General features: G+C 41.3%; 1 protein-coding gene across 4 annotated transcripts in view; it reads right to left on the reverse strand.

Moving 5' to 3' along the window:
• Positions 1–23890, reverse strand: part of LOC117216540 (putative polypeptide N-acetylgalactosaminyltransferase 9) — a 294302-nt gene extending 270412 nt beyond the window's left edge. For 3 of the 4 annotated variants that reach the window (XM_033463300.1, XM_033463299.1, XM_033463302.1), the window contains exon 1: positions 23393–23889. The gene's annotated coding sequence lies outside the window, so the exon portion shown is untranslated. Of the gene's footprint in view, positions 1–23392 lie in introns of all 4 variants that reach the window. The other variant, XM_033463303.1, reaches the window with a different exon arrangement.
• Between the last annotated feature and the right edge of the window lie 1937 nt (positions 23891–25827).

A 25827-nucleotide genomic window follows, 5' to 3' on the forward strand; every position in this document is an offset into this window, starting at 1 on the left:
AGATGTTGGGAGATAAATGCGATAACGGTAAATTGAAACACGATATAAGATTGTGGGTATAAGATAGGTAGATATTTCGAGCTGTCCGTAGAGATACAAGACGATTAAGAAACTCGAGTTCACTGATGTATCGATAATTGGACACCGAGGCACCGATACTGGAAGTTTCAACAGCCACGTTCGTTAAACCTTTGTATTACTCATACTGTTTAGTACGTCTTCTAGTAAATACCACATACTTTTTATCGACGATTCGTAAAATATTGTAGAGAAAAAATTTACAATGAAAAAAGTTTGTACGATCCAATTACCACAAGTATTATACTTTTACGTTTCTCGTTTACTCGTGTTATTAAAGTTTCTCTTACCTGAATGATTAAATCTTCCTATTAATTCGGGTAATAGTCTACGCCATAATCATTCGCGTAATTTTGTAAATTTTCGAAGAGTGAAAGTTTCTCGCGGAGAACAACACGCGTGTAATTGCAACCAGCTTTCCCAATAACTCTCGTGTCCTTGCGTCAACAACGCACGGAAAAGGATGAGATCCAACGGTAAGAAAATTATCTACAAGATTCTATATATCAAGACGACACAACAGTTTTGCTGTTCGATGTGACTTTTGAATTAACCTTTCATCCGTTCTTATATTATTAAATGTCAGAAGTTCATTCTAATGCCATATCGCGATAGTGGTTGACACCTTTGTACCAGGTATAGTCGAGCAAAGAATCACGAGCGATGCTGGGATGAAAAGTGCGCCGAATAAAATGTCATCGTCGTTCCAATTTATCGTCATTCGAATTCATCGTCATGTGAAAAGAAAAGACATTTTTCCGTATTTTCAGTTTTATTTTCGTCGACGCTTAAAGTAACGAGATGGAGTATTAAGCTAAAAGTACAGCACCTTTCTCTACGCTTGGTAGCAAGACGGAATTTAAAATAAAAAGATCAAAGAGTAACAAACGTCGTAACTTCGATAATAAACGAACAAATTGCATGAATAACGCAGAAAGCTGGCTGTCATCTCAGAAAATACTTTCCGTTATTAATAAACGTACAAACGCGAAACCTACTTCTTCATCCCGGGTGATGAACTAATAATTCAGAACGTTAATTTCCAACTGGTACGTTTGAAGAATGTTCGCGAGAATCGCAAAGTCATTAGCAAACTGCTAACTACATGGGGCGCATGGAAATGAACATGCTGAATATAGGTACCTGGTGTGTAGCTATACCTTAGTGCGCGTCTGTGCCTCGGTTTTCGATAATGAACCGATGAACACCGGTTGTTACGATTTTTAAATGAACGAAAAATAAACAACACGCGAAACTATCTCGAATGCTGTTGCGATCAAAGTTAATAATTTATTTCCTGCGCGATCATTACTAATAATAAATGTTACGGAATATTTCCGGAATTATTCCGGAATATTTCCGGAATTTTACGGAATATAAACAGAAGGAATATCAAAAACCTCAGTGACCTGAAAAATGAAGGGAAAACGAGATTCTTGGTAAGACTCTAAGCCGCCAAGTATCATGTTCGGTGTTATGATAATCGTATTCGATGTTATAACTTCCAACACTCCATTTTACCACGGTATTGTACGCATATCGAAAATTGAATATTTGAAAAGGTGCAAGAATATTTCGATTTTTTGAACCCGACATGGTTGTATACTCCCTTAATATCCCGAAATGGAATTATCAAATATTCTAGAGAAATGGGGGGGGAGGAGGATGGAGATCACCGGATGGGAACAGCAGAAAGCGATAACGACCGCTTAAAGTTGCACACTACGTCGAACGAGGCTCCTCGACATGGCTCAATTAACTTCGCTCGTGATTACGCTCACGAGTCAAAACTCGATCGAACTTGTCAGAACAAAATGACCATCGATCATCGTCACATTAGACAGGAAATATAGCGAGCAAGAGGGAACGAGAACGGGTAATATTAACGCGCAATATGACGTTCGTCACGTAACAATGGCTTCGTACAATGCACTGGCTACAAAGGGAACGCGCGACGATCGACGAACACGTTCATCTCTACGTTTCGATCGAGTGAAACTCGATAGTTACGTGTGACTGATCAATATTAACGTTCCTAATATCGAGTAAAATCTTCGCGCGTTAGAACTTCGAAATTCATAAAATTTCTTCCTTTGGAACTGTTGCTCCTTTTTGTAGTAGATACGGTGCTACGTAAACACATTTTCGCCATTATTTCTTTGATATCCCCAACAAACCATTGATCGTGCCTGGATATGTTTAATGAAATTGTTTTTATAAGGGACACATTGAACACCGGGGGATATCAGGACATGTTACGTGACGAATATTTTTGCACTTGATAATTACATTTTATAATTGAAATGGAATACAAAAAGACAATTTTCCAACAATACAGTGCCCCTATTCGTACAGCCGCCACTACGAAAAAGTGGTTTCAACATTTTCGAATGGTATCGTTACCATGCGTTATACTCGACATCGAGACCCGGGCAGGACCCGATCCTGAGAACTTGTCGGGAATTGTAGCGAGAAAAGTTTAGCACCAGGAGAAGCCACCTATAGAAAATATCGTTAAACTTGAAAAGAGAATAAAATTTGCGTGGGTGGGTATTCAAAACGAAACTCGATACAAGTTAAAATCGTGGAATCAAGAAAATTGTGCTTGTCACGATTTTTTCCTGTAATCTTCGGTTACAATACGAATGTAAAAATAGAGTAATAAAAAGACCCAATAAAGATTAAAATCAGCCCGAGTATTAGAGCGTTATCATGCAAAAATGTAAAGTTAATGCTACACCAGCTATCACGGACGATCTTCGTAATCGTTAGAATTGTCTTTCGTCAACGATCCTTCGATGACAAACGCTCGCGTTCTCGACCAGAACCCAGCAATCCGGTAGTCACGTATCGCGGTCATTATCTCCGAGAGAAAAAAAGCAAACGGAACTGCTGATAATAACGTTACATTATCTCCTAGCACAGAATGGAGCACGCGACCAAGCGATGTACATACAAAACGACGACGATACAAAATTTATACTTCCGGCAGCGTAAGAGGAAAGAGGAAGAGAAGCGGAAGAGGTGTCAGGAGAGCAGAGAGAGGAGTGAATTCACATTCCATCTACGTCCCTCGTTTCCTCTCTCTATCCGAACTCTGAAAGTTTTCCCGTTGTAACAGCTGCGACTCGGCAGAGAAGCGGTTTTAATTGGGTCCGCAGCTTTCGCACGTAGAAATCGTACCTTAAGGTACACGTCTGTAATTTCACGAATGGACCAACCAACCTTCGACCCTTGCGAGTCTGGAACTCCGCAGACAGCTATTTCGTTTCGTGCCAGTTTCATAATTAAAAATTGTTCGTCTACTTAGCTGCTACCGATCGTGACACCGCTTAAAGGATTATCGTGCGATAAGCGTATATAAGTAAATTGCGTATCATTCTCTTATATCTTTTTATAACGAATTTATGTACGTTCACCCATTGCCTTTTTGTACATAGGTATTTAACAGAGTCTCAGTAACGTTTACAATTGTTTTTTAGTCAGAAGCTCCTCTTGTAGTAAGTCCTCTTGTGGTTTTTTCGATAAAAATAAAATGCTTTCTCTCTAATATAAATATGATTCTAATTGATAATTATATTATAGTTTCTCAATATTACGATGTACTGTTCCTATTCAAATTTGAAGTGCAATACTATTGTATCGTGACTATCGTCAAAGTACGTGGAAAGCGTTGGCACATGATGGAAGCGCAACGATATGAACCACGTACTTTCAAGAAGTGACAAGAAACTTCTTCCATTTCTGACAAAATGAGCTCGTTACTCGACGATCGAGACGAAGAGACACGAACGTTATCGCAACTTCCAACGAAAGGCAGTGGAACACGATCGAAATTCTAATGCAAAACCGGGTTGCGCGAACCAGGTTAATCGATCTTCGCCGTGTTTCTTACAAGTGCTGTTCGAAACGCACGCATACTTGCTCGACCGCGACGACAATAAATGTCAGCGCCTTTATATCACAATCGCGCCTCATTATACAGACGGAGCGTCGTTTTACCGCAGAAACCTACGTTCCAGTGGAATCGCAGCGTGGTACTCGAGCAAGATTATGTTTCTGGAAATGCTCGTTGCAACTTTCCCTGATATAAATCATCGCCCGTTGCACATATGTCCGCAGAACACCGCCAAGAACTTTCTAACGTTAATTATCCCTACCCTATTAACATTTGTACAGTCACAAATATCCCGTTACGCGAGTACCAACATCGAATGTAAATCTACCTGAAATTTACTCCAGATACGAGGGACCATAATATCTTCGACTCGATCTTCACGATTATTACGATTTTGTTCGCTGAAACTATCAACGCAATAAATATCACGCGTCGTATTAAAAACGATTTAATACGAGGAAAACGTATTAAAAACATGGCAATTAAAGCTTTACTTATGTTATGTCGAGTCATTTCGACGGATGCAGCGATTAATCTGGTCGTTTGAAAAAACAGCAGTCTAACAATCTCTTCTCCAAGTCTATTACGATAAACTTTAGATGACACAACCTCGATGACCGCTCGTGGCCTTCGATGACTCTCAATGACACGATCATCTTGATAACCTCTCATGATCTTCAAACAATGCAATCATCGAGATTCAATCGATGCAATCAACTTCCCGTGATATTTAAATAATCGTACGTGCGCGTTCACACGATTTCTCACCTTAATTTAATTATTATCGGATCGCTCGGAAAGTTTGGTGCGACTTTTAAGGAATTTGATCGACATAAAAATTCATATCGAAAAGTTTCTCGCCGAAAAACCTGAGAGTTTGTGAAAGGATGGAATTTATTTCGCCCTGATAACAAATGTTATAGACATGTTACAAGTAGCCACTTTTTCGCATATCTTTTATATCGTGATTGATTAAACGTTCTTAATCTTATCAGAGGAGCGTTCTTTTTGAGATAAACGGTTCAGAACTTCGGGGAACGAAAAATTTGCCACGGATATAATCATTACGTACACAATTCAAAAAATCCGCGAAGTCTTAGAGATAAAAGCTACGATACTTTCCGCTGACTAGATATTCCGCGTATCGACCGTCTATTTTGCCATAAGCGCGCTTCAAAGCTAGATCGGATTCGTTACTTTCAATGTTCGAACGATCAAACCGCTGCCCTTATGGTAATCGGTCTAGCAGCTTCCTGTCCCGGATTTCGTATTTCGCTTATCGCCTTAATAGCAGCCACTTGTACCAACTGGCGACATACGTTCGAATTAAGAGCATCTATTAACCTGATTAATTACCATAATCGTATGGCACCGGATTGCATCGTATCAACGCGAAAGCTGAAACACGTTGGTACCATACATGGCTCGAGTCTCGGTTAAATAGAAACTCTGCTTCTCCGTGGAATGAGCCGCGCATTCAAAGAATTTGCGATTCTTCTCACGAGATAAAACAACACGACGAACTCGAAAACAAAGTGGGAGGCCAGACAATAATGGAGCGACGTGAGACGAAGGAAGAAAGGGAAAACGTTGATTATAACGTCAATCATAAACGTGACCCGCAACTCGCAACCTTCAGTGCGTATCTCGAATGTCGTTCCGTCTCACTCGATACTATCGACCGATGCTTCGCGAAACATCGCAAACTGGAATTTCCGATGTTTTCTCGCGTGTGCAAGGAGAAATCTAATTGTAGGGAAAAAGTCGAAAAAAGAAGACGATCGTGTCAGGAAAGGATCGAAGTATCCAGTGGAGACGAGAAGTGCGATCTATTTGCTCTTGTCGAGTGTGAAATATTACGACGGTGATTCGGTTATCGGGACGTGTGTTTGAACAATTTCGAGCACACCTATTAAACTCTTCCTATCTGTTACGAACTCGTGTAACTCAACGTCAAACGTCGTTCGAGTGGAAAACAATCGTGCGTCAAGTTAGAATAAACATATCGCCGCGCGTATTAAACCAATGCAAATTGACTTATCATGGAAATTTTCGAAAATGTGTAAATTTGGCAGCTTTGACAAATAGATGTGCTTAAAAACAACTCGCGTTATCTAAATTACGAATGTGCGTTGATATGTCGCTGATATTGTTATCAGTTTTATCATACTATTATTCTTGAGCCTCTTAGACTTTGATAACTGACTTCTTGTCGTGTAAAAACTTTCAATTTGACTACCGGGAGCAACAAAAATAACTGAATAAAATTGTTTCTCACAATCGACGAATGGAAACTAATAATGCAACTGACGTATCATTGAATCGAAAGAGTAAAAGAATAAGGTGATTAGATGTTGGATTTTTTCGAAACAGACGACCCATAAACGAGATAGCTCACGTGGAAATAGCGACAACTCAAGGTGTTGGAATCAATCGCGAAACTGATCGCTTTGGAAACGGTTAACGCACGCCTTTTCGCAATGACAAAAGTTTAACGGACCGGAATTGAATTCGACCGAGGAAGCACCCTTCAAGAAGAACGATAGCGAGGGTAAAACGAAAAGTTAAAGAACGTCGAGACTCCGGCTGTCCGAAGAGAGAAAATTGGATTTCGCGTGTTAACAACAACCGGCACCAACAACAACCACGTCTGCACGGAACAAACCTCCGCCGTTCGATTATGCTCCTTGCGAGAACGATCTACGTTTCGTTGATTTCGCGCAATTCCACTGTGAACGTTAATTTGTGTTCAATGGTGCGCGAGATAAAGGAATTTTTTGACGATGTGTCTTTAAAGACATATTGCAGACACGTTACGATATACACTGTGCATTTTTTTATCGTAATTATTTCAATTTGCTCAAATATCTCTATTGAAAGTATTTTTAACGATTTTATTATTATCAAGCAAAAACCGAATATTTTTAATTAAAGCAATTTTCACGATGTTAGGTATGCTGCAAAATATAAAAATCTGGATTTTTAAGGGGAAGGAAAATTTTTAATCCAAACCAATACCAACTCGCGGTTAACATTAATAAAAATGACACGTAATACAAAGAACAAGAAGTGCGTACTTACTTTTCGCAATTCCTAGCGATGTTCGCAAGGAAATACATAGTCGAGTATTCAAAGCACACATCCAATTATTTTCAGTGCCAGTCTCCAGAAGTTCCGGAAACGAAGAGTACGAGTTGTACCGACGTACAAAAAAAAAGACAGAACGAAAAAGAAAAGAACGAGAGGGAGGAAAAAAAGGAAAGATAAGGGGAAAATATTACTTCTCTGAATTAGGGAAGAACTCGGTCTACTTCCATTAAATTACGAGGAGAATCGAAAAAGTTCCCCCGTTAAGAAGAGAATAAGCGTCGGTTTCGCTTAGCGTACGCGCCTCCAACTTCAAATTAATTACACGTCAATTAGGAATACGGCTGCAGAAAATCGAGGCTCGGTCATTAAAGCTAACTACTAAGTTCACCGTACAAAGTATGTTGCAACGCACAGCAACGAGCTAATTTTCACCAAACCACCCCCTTTCTGCGCCAACCATCTCTTCGCTTTGCTCCGCTCCGCTCGTCCGTCTGAATGCACCTACGGCAGCTCCTAGTTTTGAGCCAATCGCTTCTTAAGAAAGTCGACGTTTCATCCGGTCACCGGCTTATTTAAGGCGGAATTTCCTATGTGCGTCCGCGTTAAAAGCAGTTTTAAACCTGAATCACACGATGCGACATCGCAGCGGGCATCCGACGTATGCGTCGAACGCATTTGTACTGTTACTGTTTCCGCGGTGGCGTAGTGTGATTCGGGCCTAAGGCCTGATGCGGACAAGGCGACTTTTGACGTTGCGATATCGCTACGATCGTACGTCTTTCTTCGTTTTCCCAGTTAGACAACGAAGACAGACATACAATCGCAGCGAGATCTTTTAACGCGGACACGCGCATTGCATTCGACGCGCATAAGAAATCCCACCTTTACTCTGAATGCACACGAGCGACATTTTACCGTACGACACCGTTGCGCTGCCCGTTCGAAAAACAAAGAAACAAAGTTCTTCTGTCTCGGTAAAGAAGAATACGCGCATATGTATTTCTTTGTTTTCCCAATCTGGTGCCGCTTTGCAGCGATCTGCCTTTCGTCCGCATCGAGCCTTAATCGGTCGTGTAGCTTCTCTCTTCCTTAACGTAGTCCCTTTCGCCGATTCTTCCATTGAATCGTAATAGATCGAGCAATTATTCAGAGATGACAAACATAAGAGAAACAGGCTAAACGAAGAACGTTTAACGCGGTATCACTTTCTTAACAGATATTTGCTCCGCATCCGCATGGACTTTGCAAGTCCATTTTCTCGATACAGCATCCGCGGTCTGCGCTTCTTACGTTTATTAACGTATTCTTCCGAACTTTCGGCGTAAACATTTCGTCGATACCATTTGAATAGTTACATGTGGACTGGACTGATATAAACTCGTTCGCGGTAAAGGAAGGAAGAAAAGAAATAAAAGGAGAAACACGATTTCGTCGCAAATGTGATTTTCGTATGAAACGAGGCTGAATATTTAACATTCATGAAAGTTGTTTCCAACAGTGCAGATTCTAGACTTGAATGCTAAAATTTTGATAAATCTAGGTTAAAATTTCAAATTTCTCGGCTAGCTTCTAAAAGAAGAAGTATCGCAATTTGAAATTTGAGCCTGAGAACCGAAAGAAACTTCTCGACTCCAATAATGGTTCACGATTTTAATTCCTTTCAATCAAAGCGCAAAACGTCCATGAACGATGATTCTATGAAGATAAACTCGGTATTAATAGCTGCGACGTTAAAAGCAGAAGATTCATGCGATCGCAATCGAGGAGATAAACGACGTTATTCGAGTCCCCTGCCTCGCAATTAAAGTCGGTTGCGGGCAAACACATCGGTAATTATAATGGGATTCGATATGACCGCATACAGAACACGCGTCGCGAACAGAGAAGCGGTTGACCGATAATAAGGATATTGGTAACGGGAAGTGGACAATGATCATTAGAGAGCGAGAGAGCGGTGGGTGAAGAGGTATAGCGAAGTTCTACGTAACACAGGTCACCGACCTTTCGACCAAATCATTCTTTTTCTCGTCAGAAAGAACCGCAGAAAAATATTCAATTACTCTTCAATCGCGAATGAGTTAAGTTTGGTTATGAACAAATCGTTGATACGATCCGTCATGAATTTTCGTGAATTTATACGTGACTGAAAGGATACGATCGTTTAACGAGTCCCTTTGATTCTATTTCGAGATTGTGACTATCCGTTAATTAATCAGTAACTTCTGTACGTATACTTTTGTATCGAAAGAATCGATCTCTGAATTTTCTATGTGTCGATCGTTCAACCAGAAGATAAAGTAGAGAGAATTATGGAAAGAAAAAGGATATATTAAGAGATTAATTCAGTATCGTGAAATGATAAAAAATTAACGATGCGGAAGTTTTGTTAAGCTTATACCATAAATTGTTTGTTAATTAGGATGAGGTTTAAAGCGGAAGGAATGTTTCATAAATGTGAACTTTGAAATGAAAACCAACAAAGATTCGTTTAATTAAAAGTAATAAAATTATTTCCCATGTTTCTACTGAGAAACTCAATAGATTTTTATCAATATCTGTCTAATCTGTCGCAGTGAACCTTCCGATCTAATGGATCGCTCTGTACACTGCGTAATGCACGTAGAACCTGCTTCGAAATCAATTAAACATACCAAGAAGGAAACACCAAAGGCTGGAAGAGCAGTCGCTCGAAATCCCCAAGACAGCTCTAATAAGTACCTCGTCAAAGGTTTCTCTGCCTTGTTTGGATCTCTCTAGCATTACCATTGCAACCGTTAAATCCTCGTGAACCAGAGTACCTCTATTCCGTTTGGTTCAAGCAAACTTATATGGATACTTGTAGTTGGACAGATGCTGTTGCGAAGATCGTACAAACACACCAGGTCGAACTACACGGAACCTGACGTACGACATACTTACTCCAGTTCGTGGAATACGGCTCTTCTGCGTGAAATTTGCCATCTTTGCTAATGCCGCGATTACAACTTGGTTTTTACGTCGGCAAAAAATCGATTTAACCTCTACCAGAACTACCGACGATTAGACCATAAGAACGTAACTTGAGTCAAGGAAATCAAAATGGAAAGATCTACTTGTTTTTGACAAATTACATTTTTTAATAGACCCGTTACGTATAGAACGATTACGTTATCTGCCTTTCAAACAATAACTTTAAGGTTTCAATGTCTTTTAGCTTCAGGTTAGATGCGCGCGATAGTCTTAGATATATGGTTTCGACTCACGCGTGATTTCCACCGTAACAAATTTCCACCGCGGCTTGCAAAACGTACGCTATTTAACGTATAGAAAAGTTGGAAACCAGCCCCATAATCTCGATAAAACCTTTTCAGTGAGTCGCTCGACCGCTTGTTAATAGCCGGAATTACGACTGTTCGAAATTCGTGTGTCTATGCAAATATTAACAGCATTGGTAACACCAAAGTGGTTTACCTCTTGTTTGTCCATAAATACGCAATTTATAACGAACGAACTGGTTACCTACGTTGAACTATTTCATTTTCTGTAAATTGAGTTTATAATAACGTTCCGTTAAGAGGATTAAGAAATATACACTTTAACAGAGGTACTCTTTGCGTTGATTTACGAGTTTCGACGAATACCATGGAAGTCTTGTGTGAGTTCGATAACAGTCGAAACGACTCGGTACGCTTAAACAAAGATTCGCATGCAGCCAAGTTAAAGCACGTTGAAAACAGTATCTTTATAGACGATACGGTCGATAACCCACTTAGGGAAGCGTGACGCCGACACATGAAATAGGTTTGAATCATGCCACATAAAAAGTTGAGCAATATGCTCGTCATAGTGGTACTCCGCGTGCTTTCGTTATTGCTACTACTTGTAGCAATCTGACATGTAGTTTTATTTATCACGGTTTACTTTATTCCTTGGAGAAAATTTTAAGTACGAAAGAAATAATTGATTTTACTATTAAGCGTCTACGTTATTTCTTCATTCAGAACGTTCTTCGTTAGAATACGTAGCTCTGAACGATCATGAACATTGAACGATATCATTGAAAATCTTCTTATCTCGCATTTTACGATTAAATTATATTTCGTCGGATGTCTAGATAATAGCGGCAAAAAGTTGGACATTCCTTCGATTTTGTAGGACCTGGGCGTGTCAAGAACTTGAGCACGACGCTTTAACAAAAATTATCCTGAAACGCGATATCGATTTCGTCTCAGCAGTAAAAAAGCGCGTCGTTAAAAAAATCTAAAAAACGCGAGCCTCGTCATGTATCGCGCGTGAGTTTCGTCGAGGCAGCGCGATATTGTTTAACGAGGCACGCGTGCATGCGACGAGACTATTATATTATCGACATCGAAAATCTCGATGATAAATCCCACGGGCCGGTCTTTATTCGCGAGCCTCGCAACCAAATTCATACACAGCCATCTCGCACCGAATGCGCCGCGGCTCTGCCGTTCGGTACAACTCGACGAAACGGCCGGTTACAATTACAAACGGAGTTCCAACGCGTGTAATCATGACATACGCACTTGCAAACACGCTCGTTACAACGCCGGTCGCACATGCACACATTGAAAGGGGAAACGACGCGAGTCAGACAATTTATTCCCCGCTATCTGAGCTAACGTTTACATTAACCAACGCGAAATCGTACGTCGAACAGTAACAATGCAGTGACCGACGTGCTGCTCATCATTTTATCGTTCCACAATCCGCCCGACAATCTGTCAGTCCGCGAACACGTTCTTTTCTGAATTTTTCAAGTCGTTTTCTGGGGCCATTTCGCCACAAGCGCAGATTGCGCTGCGATTACCGTCAAAGTCGATATTATTGCTACTCGAGAGGGAATCGCTGATTTTATTAGAGACTTTGGGAGATAATGGAAACAAGATGGACGTTAAATTTGAAGGGAAGATAAAGAGACGGCAATTTCGAAGTTTCCAAAGAGTTAGATCGAACGATCGTACGATTAGAGAAATTGGGTAGATTAAATTATATTAAATTTGATGTTCTCTTGTTCCGTTGGGAAACGGCGCCTCTCGCAATTTGCACGAAAAGTAAATTCGAAAAACATTTAACGATAAGAAAATTATGCCTATTACGGGAGTCTCTTGCCATTGGACTAATCTTAATGATTATTATTATCTAGTAAGCCTGACAATTTCTGTGACAGTAAAGTTTCGATAAGAGAAACAAGCATCTTGCTTATTTCATGAAAATCATCGCCGTCAACACGGAATATGTTAATAGGAATACTACACACTCTGTAAGCAAGCTGCGGCGAGATTACGTGACTGGTTTTACTTTTATCCCGGTGGCTTTATTTCTTTCGTGCCGGAGATTGCGTTTATATGTGACCACAGTCGGTATTTACTTCTTTCCACGCACCCGTTTTACACACCAAGCCACGGAATGAATTTCAACGCGATGTGAAATTATCCGTGGCTTCACGCGACGTTTTACAGCAAATTTCTCACCGATAATTATTCCTTTCCCTTTTCTATGGATCCAGTTCTCCCCTAATGCAATTTTTACCCGCCGCGTATCGCGGTATATCTATGCTCGGGATACAAGATTATTACTGTGTCGGATGCAATAACGCGGAAGTACGCAATAACATCCATTGCGAGCCTAATGCAAATGAGTGCTACGCTTCCTTTCGCTGCGTCGTTTCAAACGTTTCGAACGTTTTGTTTCGCGATCACGCATTATTTTTATTATATGAATATTACAGCAGAAAAATATGACAAGCACGATTCTGTTGATTTTCTGACATTGATTTTATTTAACGTCCTTTCTGTATCTAAGAACCAATAGGTATTTTAATTCGAATATGTATAGTATATTTGGAACTAAATATACTCAATATGCGCTTTAAAATAATTCAGCTACCTTTTATCCGCAAGAACGACACTTGAGAAAACACCAGACAATCCTACGACATCCGAATAATATTAAAATCGATGTGAAAAAGGAAGAGACGTATACGAAGACGCGGTAACTTGGCAAAGCTCTCGGAAACCTTCGCTCGCGTTTCGAGCGATTCCCGTCTCAATTATTAAACCCATGGCCGGAGGCTGACGATCACAGAAATAATCCCCAGCGACGCAACGACGAAGAACGTGGGTGGTCGAACCTGCTGGTCTCTGACTTCTCGATTTCGTCTCGATCGTATTCGACAAGCACGCATTTCCATAAGCCGAGAAAGCTGTGCGGACGTGTGGATCACCCGCGACGCGACGTTTCTCCCTGGAGCACCCTGTCGCGTCGGTTTTCTCGGGAGCCGCAACGGAAATCCCGATCGAACTCAGAATCCCCGAGAGACGTTCTGTGGTCTCTCGATACACGGGTTATAGCCGGCGCAGCGATGTATGCGCTCGGAGCATCTTGAGCATCCTCATAGCGAACGCTTATATACCGCAAGCGTTATGTCGAGATGCTCACGGGCTCGATAGATTCAAACCGGCAAGAGAGGAAAAGGGAGAAAAAAGGAAGACAGGAGAAGAGAAAAATGTGGAAGAAAAGGAAAGAGAAAAGAAAAGAGAATAAAATAAGAAAAGAGGTGAGGAAGAAATAAGAGAAGGAAAGGAATGAAAGTAAGAGAAGAAAAGACCAGTTGTAAGCAGAAAGAGAGACGGTCGAATAGAAAAGAGGAGGAAGAAACCAAAAGAAGAAGGAAAAGAAAAGACGCCCAAGTGAAAGACAGAAAAAACCAACGAGGAGAAGAAGCCAGCAATTGGAAACGGAGAAAGAGACGACCAAGCGTGCGAGAGAAGAGACCGATGAAGAGAAGCGAACCGACCTGCCTGAGTCAACCGGTCTAACCACATGTTTGCCTGCAAGTCGCTATGCAACAGGATGGGGTTCGCTCAGAACCGTAAGCAACCTCCGTTAAGCCGCATTTACACCGAAGAACAAATCGATCGGCGCGACATTTCTCCGTGGAAAGCGACGTTTATCCTGTAGATCGATCGCGAGCGTCGCGGCCAGAAACCGCGGACAAAGAGAGACGCCGTGCGGCGCCGGTAGCTGTGTAGCTGTGTAAGCTGTGTAGCTGTTGTCTCGCATTTAGGTTAATTAATGGAAAGGGCTGCTAGAAACTCTGGAGTTGTTGGCTTTACGCTGCGATACACGTGGCGGTGGCAGTTACACCAGCATTCACGATGAATCGAGATAATCGAGATTGAAATTTTTCCAACGCTATCCGCTGCTACCGTCTACGTTTCGTTCGACGCGCGCGCAAACATCCGGATAGCTATCGTGATATATCCGTAATTAGGATCTGTCGTTTGATCGATGCGCCCTATTAAACCAATTTAAATACAATGCCTGGGACGCTCAGCTTTGCTTGGTGTAGATACCTTTCTAACCAGATTGCCGTGGGTAGATCGAGTGGAGGGTGCGTTCGACGTTAAGTTCGATTATTCCTTCGGAGTTTAATTATTGGTTTAGACTGGTTGTTTCCTGGAGAAAAAATGAGAAGGTAGAATACAGGTTCGTTTTGTTATACTTGTTAACGAAAGACGCTCTGTGGTGGAACGTAAACGAGGCTGCTTGCTCCTTGAAAGAAAGTTACAAGTTTTGCTTGTTTAATTACGACGTTAGACTTTTTATCGTCGAAGCTACCGACTCAGAGTTTTGTAGTATAATGTACACGTACACTGAAGTAAAAGTAGTAAAATTCATTTTACTGCCGTAATATTGCCAATATATACCTTGCCAATTGTTGACCAAACATGTTCGAACTCTGTTTTCTCTATCCCTTTAATAACACGATAATTAAACCACACTTTGTGAAAAAATAGCCAAATGTCCGAACGTTTTTCGACTCGAGCGTATATCCGGACGAAACAGCGCCAGATATCCGATATACGGAAAAATATACAGCCATTTTGGGATTCGATCGCGCGATAAAAAGGACTGCTCGATCAGGAGGTGTGGGGAAACAGCGAATTACAGCTATCCGACCCGAAGCGGCCCCAACGTGCATAACACGCGTGCGTACACGCGTACAACGGTATACCGGCCGGTCATTTAAAATTTAAATGTTCCGCATCCCGACGCACTTTATGTCGGTATCACCGATGCTCTTTCCCAAGCTGGACGATGCCCATATTTTACAAACCGCACACGAAAATCATTTCGCAGGAAAATCATGATATTCCTGTAAATGTCGTTGCGTAAAAATAGCCGATAGTTTTCGAGAGTACGTTTTCCGTTTGAAATGGTGCCGTGTTATTCAACAACGCGAACAAATTGTTTTATCGCGGTACGATTAGTTCCGCTACTGTTCGATTTCGAATTTTCCCCAGAATTTTGGAATTGAGAGTTATACAACAGCGAGATCTGCTTTTTTACTATTTTTCTACGGCTGTGGAATTTCGAATCTTTCGTGTTATCGTCTTTTTTCCGTAAACAATGGCTATAGATAGATCGTAGATAGCTCGAATTTACAACAGGCAGATCTGGATTGTATATTTTTGTAAAGATGTATAATTTTAAACGTTAACTGTAAATGCTAAGCTATATCGTAGAAGTACGGTATTTATTATATAATATCGAGTCGTTCGAGAAAGTCTGACTTGTCACAAGGTCGATGACGCTCAAATACATCGAAGCAGACGAAAATCAATGAGAATATGCAGGTACGTGAAATTCACATACAGGTTAAAACTACCTTTCTTTTATGAAAAAAATATTGGAATAAGATAGAATTTGATAGATTTTAAAAACGGTTATATCGTACAATGTATTGGACTGTATTATACGTTAGAGAAGGACGTGGTAAAATTTTATGGCATACTATTACTCTGAGTCATCTGTTTTTGATACATCAGATAATGGAGGTCTCGAATAATAGGAGCTAGGATAATCGAGGAACCATAAAGTTGCAGCCCAGTTAAGTTAGACCTCGGCGTGCTTAAAGCCATGAACATTTCCCAACAAGACTATGAAATAATATCGGGCGGTGGAGCTTCTCTATAGATTACATAAATTAATCCACTCGACCGAATCGAAATTACTCGCTTCTATTCGCTGCCTCTTCGACTCCTGTACAGGAACAAACTCTGAAAAGGGAGGAAGTCGAAGATACTAAAAGCTACTAACAGAAAAAAGATTTATGGATAATTTAACCGCGTCTAAAATAACAATGCATTTAGGATTACATAAACAAATTCATTGGTCCGAATCGGAATTACTCGTTATCAACTATTTCCTGACTAACTATTTGCAATAATAAAAAACTCATAAAAGAAAAAGAAGAAAAAAAGGAAAAGAAAGAAATCAGGAAAAATATTAAACCGTGCTGAAGCGAAATTGATCGATACATCTGATTGCGTCTAAAGATCACCTGAACTTGCTTTCCTCGGTCAATACTACGGAATTATGCAAACGAATAACATATATACACGGATTGAACCGGTCGTCAAGGTAAACCGGAACAAAATGAGGTCCAAGATAGAAGCAAGATTGCCACGACGAGAATCCTCAGCCGCGCTATCAGAACAAACTGCTACGAGCAGGTGGACACGTACCACGGTTAAGCTATATCGCGGGCGAAAATAGGGGGAAACGAGGTTGTTACACCTCGTACGAGGGAATCCGCTTTGAAATCTCGGCCGGTGTTCGTGGTACCCGGACGCGTCGCTTAGAATTTTCGGCACGAGCTGGAAAAAATCCAAAGACGGAAACGACGTACGCCATGAACGTACAAAAGGAGAGATCGGTCGTCTAGAACGACGAAGAAAGAAGAACAAGGAGAAAACGGGGAATGGAAGGGGAAGAAGGCTAACGGAGAGATTGAAATGCACGGAATAAATTTCAGGCACCGAACGCGAACGTTGCAAAGAGATTTAATTAAAGATGCATTGCGCTTCATTTCTGAAGTTGAATGGAGCCCGTCGTCAGCTCGAACCTGCCCTCCTCTCCTTGATTACATCCACCCATCGACCTCCGCATCGCGTTCACTTTTTACCGGGCCAAACAAACCGACCAAATTCGCACATCCCTGCTCAAACGTTAATTGAACTTTTCCTGGTGCCTCGTTTACCGCTAACCTCTCCGCGAAATTATTTTATCGTGTGTCATTACCTGTAATTACGAGATCAGGGAATTCTTCGTAGCCAAGATCGAGGAATATTTTTTCGGAGGGCATATTGCGTATACGAATGGTTATTGACGTAAATTTGTCCGTGGATGATTTATAGAGTTATGTACGAAATCTCATATTGCAGTTTAATATAGTCTTGACACATATGGAATTCGTACAAAATCTACAAATATTAACTGTACTGCGTGTAAACAGGACAAGTTGCTGGAGTTACTGCATGTACTTTTCAAGGGTTGAGAGCAAAATTACTCGATGTTTGTGTGACCCTTTCGTACAAATTTACCGAGCGACGTAACTCCTTGAAAATATCACAGGGATGATGAGAAAAGTAGGTTTAACTTTCGTCTGGTTAAAACGTATCTCTGGTTCAGAAGCAAGTGGATCCCTACGCGTCGTTAAGTAGACATTAATCTACAAATTCGAAGGATGAATCCTTCAGCGGACTCTTGAACTTGCCATCTTTAAATTTAACAGCATTTAACTGCACTGATCTGATAACACGAATGAACGAACGAGCCGATAATAATCGCATATTCAAATGGAATAAAGATCGCGCGAAATAATCAAAGTTCAGCGGCGTTAAATAGAAATCGCATCGCGAATTAAGCTATCAGGCAATCCATCAACGAGCAATACGGTTTAAAAATACATACATAATTCGATAAACGTGGTTGAGCGCATCTATCATCGCGTTAAATGCGCCAGCTTTCAACGCGAATATTCGCGATTCTTTTAACCCCGCGAGCATCAGCCAAGTCCACTTGAATTAATTAAACGGTCGCACGAACCATTTCAGTGCACCAAAGGAAGAAAGCGCATGCTGCGGTGGGCGGAAATTATTCGATCGTGTTATTTTTTATCGCGAACCAAATATGTCCATCGTCGATATATTTTTTTATTTTGCGAAACGCATAACGAATGTTTGTTCTCCGCGTACGGCGCGCAACATGCAACGCGGTGAAAAAATATTTCGCCGAACCAGGAGGAATCGCTATCGTTGGTGCGGATCATACCACTCGGCGCTGTTCGATAAAATCATCGCCGAATTTAAATTGTATATTTATCGAAAATATACGTACGCACCGTCAATTAAAACAATCCGCGTATTGATAAAAACTCGACCCACTGTCTCAAAAGGACGAATTAAAATAAAAATACGGACTAGTTCGAACGATAAGGGAGAGATCGATGTGTTTACGCTATGTGTTTAATATATCCCGACATAAAAACTTTTAATACACCGGATCGGATTAGATATTACTCATAACTTACTCGTAACACGCTCATCCGCCAAACAGATATTTATACGAATTCATAAAAAGCGTGTACACACTCTACATTGGATATTTCATATATTTTGTTGTTATACAAAGAATATAGATATATATATTATACAAAGGATTATAACCTGCCTCGTATAGATTTAAATCTATTTAAAATTATATTTTTTCCAAATGCTTCTACAAGATATTCGAAATTTTTGGGTAAAATTTCAACCTATTTACAATGCACTTGATCACACCGCTATCGAACAATTTTCGCTGCTTTATCTCTCGATTTGTAAATAAAAAAGCATCCTTTACAATATAGAAACAACGAAAAATCACGTTCGAGAGATTCGCATGCAGGACCCTTTGCGATTTGAATTTAAAATTCTCGTCTCTACCATGCAAAACATGGTGAAACGGACGTATGATTTCGCACAGTGCCCGTCCTATCGGCCACTCTGAAAAAGTTTCAGCTAAAAAGGGAAGATTTTGTATGCCGACGGGAAGCTTGATTTTCGATATTGCACGACACAGTGACTGGCTGGAAGCAACCGATAAACCCGGTAGGCAGATTTATTGCCGTCTAAATACGCTCAGCCGGATAAGAAATAAGTGCCGCAATAACGCACGTTACGTCTGCTCGCCATTAATGCGCCGGGAACGCCGGCAGCATTCCAAACGACTGCGGTCAACGAGTATCTGTTCTTTCTTGCCCCTCTGATATTGCGGTATACAGGTATTCCGTGTGTGCTTCGACGTTCCTAGGTCATGAACACGTTGCAAGAGCAAAGTGTTGGAAAGGAGATCTCCGTGCACGTGCTTAGAGTTCGTGATCGCTCTAGAAAATCTTGACGTTTCATTTTTTGGTTCGATAACACCCTAAGAGTAAACTAATATTCCCTGACTAACGTTATAACTCTTTCACGGTTTAATACAACGAGGAATGCGGAACATACGAATTAACCTGTCACTGGTAAAAGAGGAATTCACCAAACCCTAGATATTTTCACTTCTGTAGTAATTTAGAAAATTTAAGATCGATAACTGCTAATCAATGTGTATGTATATATAGGTTAACTAATTTTTAAGCAAACGATCAGCATAACCCATGATATTATCAATTTTTATTTCTCTTTATCGCTTGTATCTGACACGAATGCTGTTACTGCAAAAAATATAGTTTTATATTATCCGCGTGCAAACCGCTGCGTTTCGAACATTTATCTACGACTCCAACATATTAATCCGAATACACTTTCTGTAACCGATCTGTTTCAGCCCGAAAATATGTACGCCGATCCATTTCGTATCAGCTTTCGAAACTGCACACACAATACATGATTGTGGATGATTTACTGATCAAAGACCACAGATTTTATATTGGCGAAACACTTGTTGCTAAAATCACAAGCCTGAAAAACGTCGACCCGCGTTTGCGAGTACATGCGTCGATTTCAGATTTTGCAATTAAAAATGACGAATGCTAGCGGGAAATAAATATTACTTTGCCTTTATCGGTATGAAAAAAGACGAGACGATAACTACATCGACCGGAGATAAGAGAAAAAAATTATTTACACAACAATAAAAAATAATCACAACAAAGAATTAACACTCCCGACAATAATTTTTGTCTGATACGCTTGAAATTGAAAGTGAAACGTTGCGCGAATTTCGTATGTACACTGTATCGTGTGCGCAACACAACTATACGGTGTACGTAGTAATTATCCAAGTTACGCTTGTTATTTCTTGTGTATCTCGTGGTAAACAACGAGGACCATCAATCACAAACTATGAATTAATAATCGTCTAAATGGAGTGGAAGCAATCTGCGGCTTTCGCCTCGCTACGACTTTAATAAAATATAGAACGCACTAACGAATCAATCTTATCGCCACGTTATGTCTCATATCGTCCAATTACGTGTTTTTTCGCAGATAAGTCACCACAGTTGCGCTAGTCTATGCGCCATGATAACGATTAATAGGTACCAGACGATAAACAAAGTACAAGGTCACAAAGTAAGCATTTCCCTATGATATACGATACAAGTTCAGATTAGACGCGCGTATCCATACTTTAAAGTCGAAATCTTCGTTTAATGAAAGTCGCGTGTGAACTGATAAATCCTGCGATTTATCAAACGTTTACTCTGCCATATTAAGGCCAATTTGCAATTCTTTTCGGTCAATTTACAGCCCGAAATTGTTTTTTAACATCGTGTTGATGAAAGAAAATTTAAATATAATTAATATCCTTTCATCATTCCTTTCTTCAACTAGAACCTGCAATTTTATGTATGAAGTACGTACATTATACGAAGACTCGCGCTATAAAACACGCGGAATAAATGTAAGAAAGAAAGAAAGTGTAGAACACATGTAATTACCATGTCACACATATAATTACAATCTAGTTGCCTGCTGTGACACGAGAAGTATGACCGATTAACAGGCGATGTTCTCTAATTGTAGGATACATGAATCGAGCAAACTATAATATCGATAACAATATGTATACGTGCATGAAGGTCGTGTACACGTATACGCACCGATACGAATTTCACGTGCACGTAATCGCAACTACGATCGGTACGTTACGTAGCAGGACATTCGTTCATAATTTTCCGTTGAAATGGAGCAACCAAGTACTAGGAAACGTAATACCACGCTTGTGCCTTCTGGCACGAGTTACTATCTTTTAGTGGATTAGCGTTTAATCATTGAATCGAACGTACCTAACGTTTTATACGGGGGAACCTTACGGCAACTCATATTATTCGGGCTATACTTGCCGGTAGCAGCATTCTGTTATCCAAACATTCCATTATTCGAGCATTTCTTTATCCACGATGCCCCCGATGGCCCCGACTCTTCCTCTCTGCTTTTGCTTTTTCAGCCAGAAACACATTATGCATGGTTGATCGTAATACGATGATAGTAAAATATAATGAAGCTTACGTGCATAATTTGGTATATAGGATTAACGTAATATTCGTGTTACGAAAAGACTGCACGTTAATTAAAGAGATGCTAAACGTGAAATAATCGAGAAATTTTAATGTAACGTAATACGTATTTAAAATATCGATACCTCGTAGATTCAAATATTTTCCGCTGATTCTTGTATTTCTATCGCAATAAAATTCCCAAATTTCTTATAGCTGATCCCAGCTTGAAATGATATTTGATGGGTGATTTCTGTGATTACCATTTATGAAAAAATGATTAAAAAGCACACTGATTAGCTCCAAATCAAAAGCAGGATTTTTTCTATCGATTGCGAATGAAACGTCGTTCTGGATTACCTTCGAATGTTTTCACCGACACCAAGTTCGTCGACAATGTTTATTTACCAACAACCGCTTCACCGATATAGCCTTTGTACGACAATTATTATGCCGATCGTCATACGTCATCGTTGATCGTGTAGCTTTATACAAATGTTTATTTCCGTGCATAGAAAAATAAAGAAATATAACGATTATCGGCGAAAGACGGAATCGGTAAAACGATCGTCGGTAATTCGAAGGTTAAAGGTAACCGCAGAATTCCGTCGTAAATACCAAAAATCATTTGATATCATGGTTACGAGCTATAAAACGGAGCAACGGGGAACATCTCGGAAGAGAAAGAAACAGCCGCGCAAACACGGGTTCGACAATTCGCAGACACGAAGGGAGCACACGCATCTCGTACGTTTTCCGATCACGTTTGCGACTTGACGCGAAATGAATTCAAATCGTCGCGCAAATAACACGGGCGGACGCGCTGGAATAGCGTTATATCGATAGACGAGGAGGAGTCGATAGACAGCCGATGGTGGACGCGTCATAGAGCGGCTACGTAATCGCGATTACCTCGGGAGAAACGTAGTCGTTTTTAACCCCCCCCCCCTTATCCGAATCGCGTATTAGCAAGTCAGAAATCTCGAAACGTTTGGAACGCGAGAGCTCGTGGAAATTTTGCGAAACGAGAAGGATCGATCGAATGTATTTAAAATGCTAAGCGAATCTCTCTACGCGGATATCAATAGCGGAGTGCGAGGAGTGGCCACAACTCCGAATGCTCGTTACCGGAAACGAGAGGCCGTGTAATCACCGGCTGTTCGGACGATACCCCACCATCCTTTATTTCCAGATAGCCAGGGCAATGTTTTCGTTGGCGTTTCGCGACCAATTGGAATTTCCACAGCCGTTATCCACTTAATAATCACGAACAACGCCAATGACGCCACGCGCTCTTGCCGGGTCAGGGATCAAAGCGAAAGCCACTATAAATCGATTTTTCGCCAAACTACTTCCCACCGATATTTCAACGGTGAATTCAAAAGAATGCCGATGCATAATGCGGACAGGCGCGCGTCAAACCCTAAGTGCACGTTCGCTTATGTAGATGTAGGTCACGCGTAGCGTGTGCCTTCTTATCCGAGTGGTAACTGGGTTATTCGGTACTACGAACAACAGGGTAGTTCGTTCGCGGACTGCCGAAGCGGGTGGATTTTAATCGAACGAAACCGAGAACCGTGTTGCTCGTCCGGTTTCGGAGGAAACTTCAATTCAGTCGATTAAACCATAACCTTGGTTGAAGGATACCGTGTTGCGCGTCTCTCCGATACGCCACCATCGTGTTTCTATTTTCTTTTTCAATCGCGTCCTCTTTTTTCGACCACCTTCCCGCTACGTAAACAAATACTTGATCGAACCTTTGTACGTCCACTACTCGCGAATGAATAAACAAGCTCCGTTACGATTACACATCGGCATGTACTTACACATGTACGCGTATAAACAGTACGTCGCATATACGCACGCATGTACAATGCACGTAGGCGAAGAGTTCATGACACTTTTCAAGGCGGGAATTTAAAGCGAAACACGTTTTCAACACGCGAGCTGGTAACGAGAAACGTCGCAACACGCGACAATAACGAGAATAATCGACTTACCTAGGAGTTAACCGGCCAGGGGGGAACGTCCTCGCGGCAATCTCGACGGCTACGCTTCCGCCGTCGCATCCACACACTTCTGCACACTGGACACACGCGAGCGGAAACGCAGTTGCCGAACGGGCACGACACGAATCAACGCACAACGGGGGGGATCTCGAGAACTCGATGGTTCGTCAGCGCGACACACGCGGCAAAATTCGAGGGAAGAAACACGATGTCGAGACTCTCGACTGACTTGAAATTCCGATATGATATGTTATGTTATGTTATGTTTGTGCGGCAAGCGTGACTTGACAGGTGACAAGTTCGCGTCGCGAGGCAAGAACGAACGTACGGCGAAACCTCGCGATACTCTCGATACTCGCACGCCGAGAGACCGGCTTCGACTGTCGAGCGACGCTTCACTGGCCTCACCGAGGCCTCCTAGCCGCCGCTGCTGTCAACGACACGCGGACTCCGCACCCTCTCTCGTCCCTCCGCGCGGCTCTTCCATCGGGCCGCAACTACGCTATCTCTCTACTTCGACCGGCGTATCCCCACTCGACGTCGCGACGCCACCGACCACTTACGAACCCTCACGAGCGTCGCCGAGCAATGCAGCGCGCAAACGCCCGCCGATTATTGGCGCGCCGAATGAATTCGTACGCGATTTAAACTTTGCACTTTATTGCTTACCATCTGGTTTCGATACAGGTTGTTATGTTTGGAAGATGATAAAGATTGGAAAAGGTATGGACGGTCAGGAAACAGAAACGATGATATTCAAGATGTGTTTGAAGAAACAGTGTGGTTAGAGAGGTTGTTCGTTTGCACAGCGTTACAGCTTTTGAAAGTTTTCAGTGAGAATCGATGAGGTTTGAAAGGGATGGAGGCTTGAAATAGATTTGTTATGTGTTTTGATAAATATGGTGGCTACAGAACAGTAATTGGCAACCTCTTTACTAAAAAAAAAAGGTATCCCAAATATTTAGCTTATGACAAAAGACACCCTATCTCAAAGTCTGTAAATATTTACCATGACTGAATTTGTTGATATAAAATTCTACTTACAAAAATTTGATAACATGAAAACGAAACATATAGAACCTGATAAAGCGAGGCTATATTAGAGAATGAGAGTCTGTGCAAATATTCTTCGTAGCGACCTTGTATGTATTTTAAAAAATTTTCCGTGAAATCTATTTTTTTAGTATCGATTAAGTATGTATTTGCAAAGGCAAAAACTTTTTAATCTACAACTCATAAACTTATAAAATCAATGTCACACTTCAATGCCACATGATATCTAAAAGCAAATATCTCAATCCCTCTGCGTGTGTCTCCAATCTCGGGTCTAGTAGATCAGATTTAATCGTCAAAATCTCGCTGACAGTTTGCTCCCCTCCAGCGTGCATGCGAAATGAGTAGGATTACGTAATGCCTGACCTTGTTTCTTCGACCAGAAGCTCTTCCGCGCTGCCATGGCTGCTATTAATCTTCCCGATAAACCAATTACCGTCGCGAAAACCGGTTCAACTGTAAGCCGCTTAAATATGTACACGTTCATACGTGGCGTTCGCCCCCGGAAGAGCTTTCGAAATTTTATTAACGCTCCCTACTCCACAGAACGAGATTAACGCGATTCTCATCGAATGAATCGTATCGTACGTACGTATCGAATCGTACGATGTTATTTACAATAAAATTTTATTTCACACGATTACTCCATATTTGAGATACCGCATATAGTAAAAGGTTTGATAGTAAAGGGATTAATGTGAAAACACGCGAGATGTGTTGCCCATACCTCACGATGTTACGTCGCGAAATATAATCTCGCCTAGTACACGGGCGCGAAACGGTTGATCTTGCGATTTCCCGATAGTGGCACGTTGGTACCGCGCAACGATGGAAAAAGGTGAAAAAGGAAACGAAGAAAAAGAAGAAGATGGGCTGTCGAGTGTCCCGGGGCGGTTAGCCAGCCGCGTAACCGTGACGAAAGAAATCGAGCCATTACGAGCGAGCCGTTCCGCAGATTTAAATTCTAATTCGAGGTCGGTAATGGTAGGGCTCGGTTAAGTTTGCCAGGCGAGGTGAACTAATGCCTCCGCCAGCGCGAAGCCCCCGAAGGAATTTGTAAATTCGACGCTGGAAGTTTTAATCGTCCATCAGGGAAGAAACGAGGAGCACGAACTTTTCGCATAATAATTCTTTCCTATCCTTCCCGTGGTAGGTACCTTTCCCGCTTCCGTCAACTCTTGCACCGGGGCCCTTATAACCTAAGGGAAGCGAACAGGAACGACCTGCGTACGCGAATGAATATTCCTTCGTCCAACTCCGCGGGCCTCGATGAAATAATCTTGGAAAGTATTCCCATTCTTTTCCTCCTTTTCATGTCTCTTTTTTTTCAGAATTCTTTGCTCAATCGCGACTGAGACGCATTACCGCAATTT

Source organism: Bombus bifarius, unplaced genomic scaffold, assembly GCF_011952205.1.
Source record: "Bombus bifarius isolate JDL3187 unplaced genomic scaffold, Bbif_JDL3187 scf7180000010271, whole genome shotgun sequence".
NCBI lineage: Eukaryota > Metazoa > Arthropoda > Insecta > Hymenoptera > Apidae > Bombus > Bombus bifarius.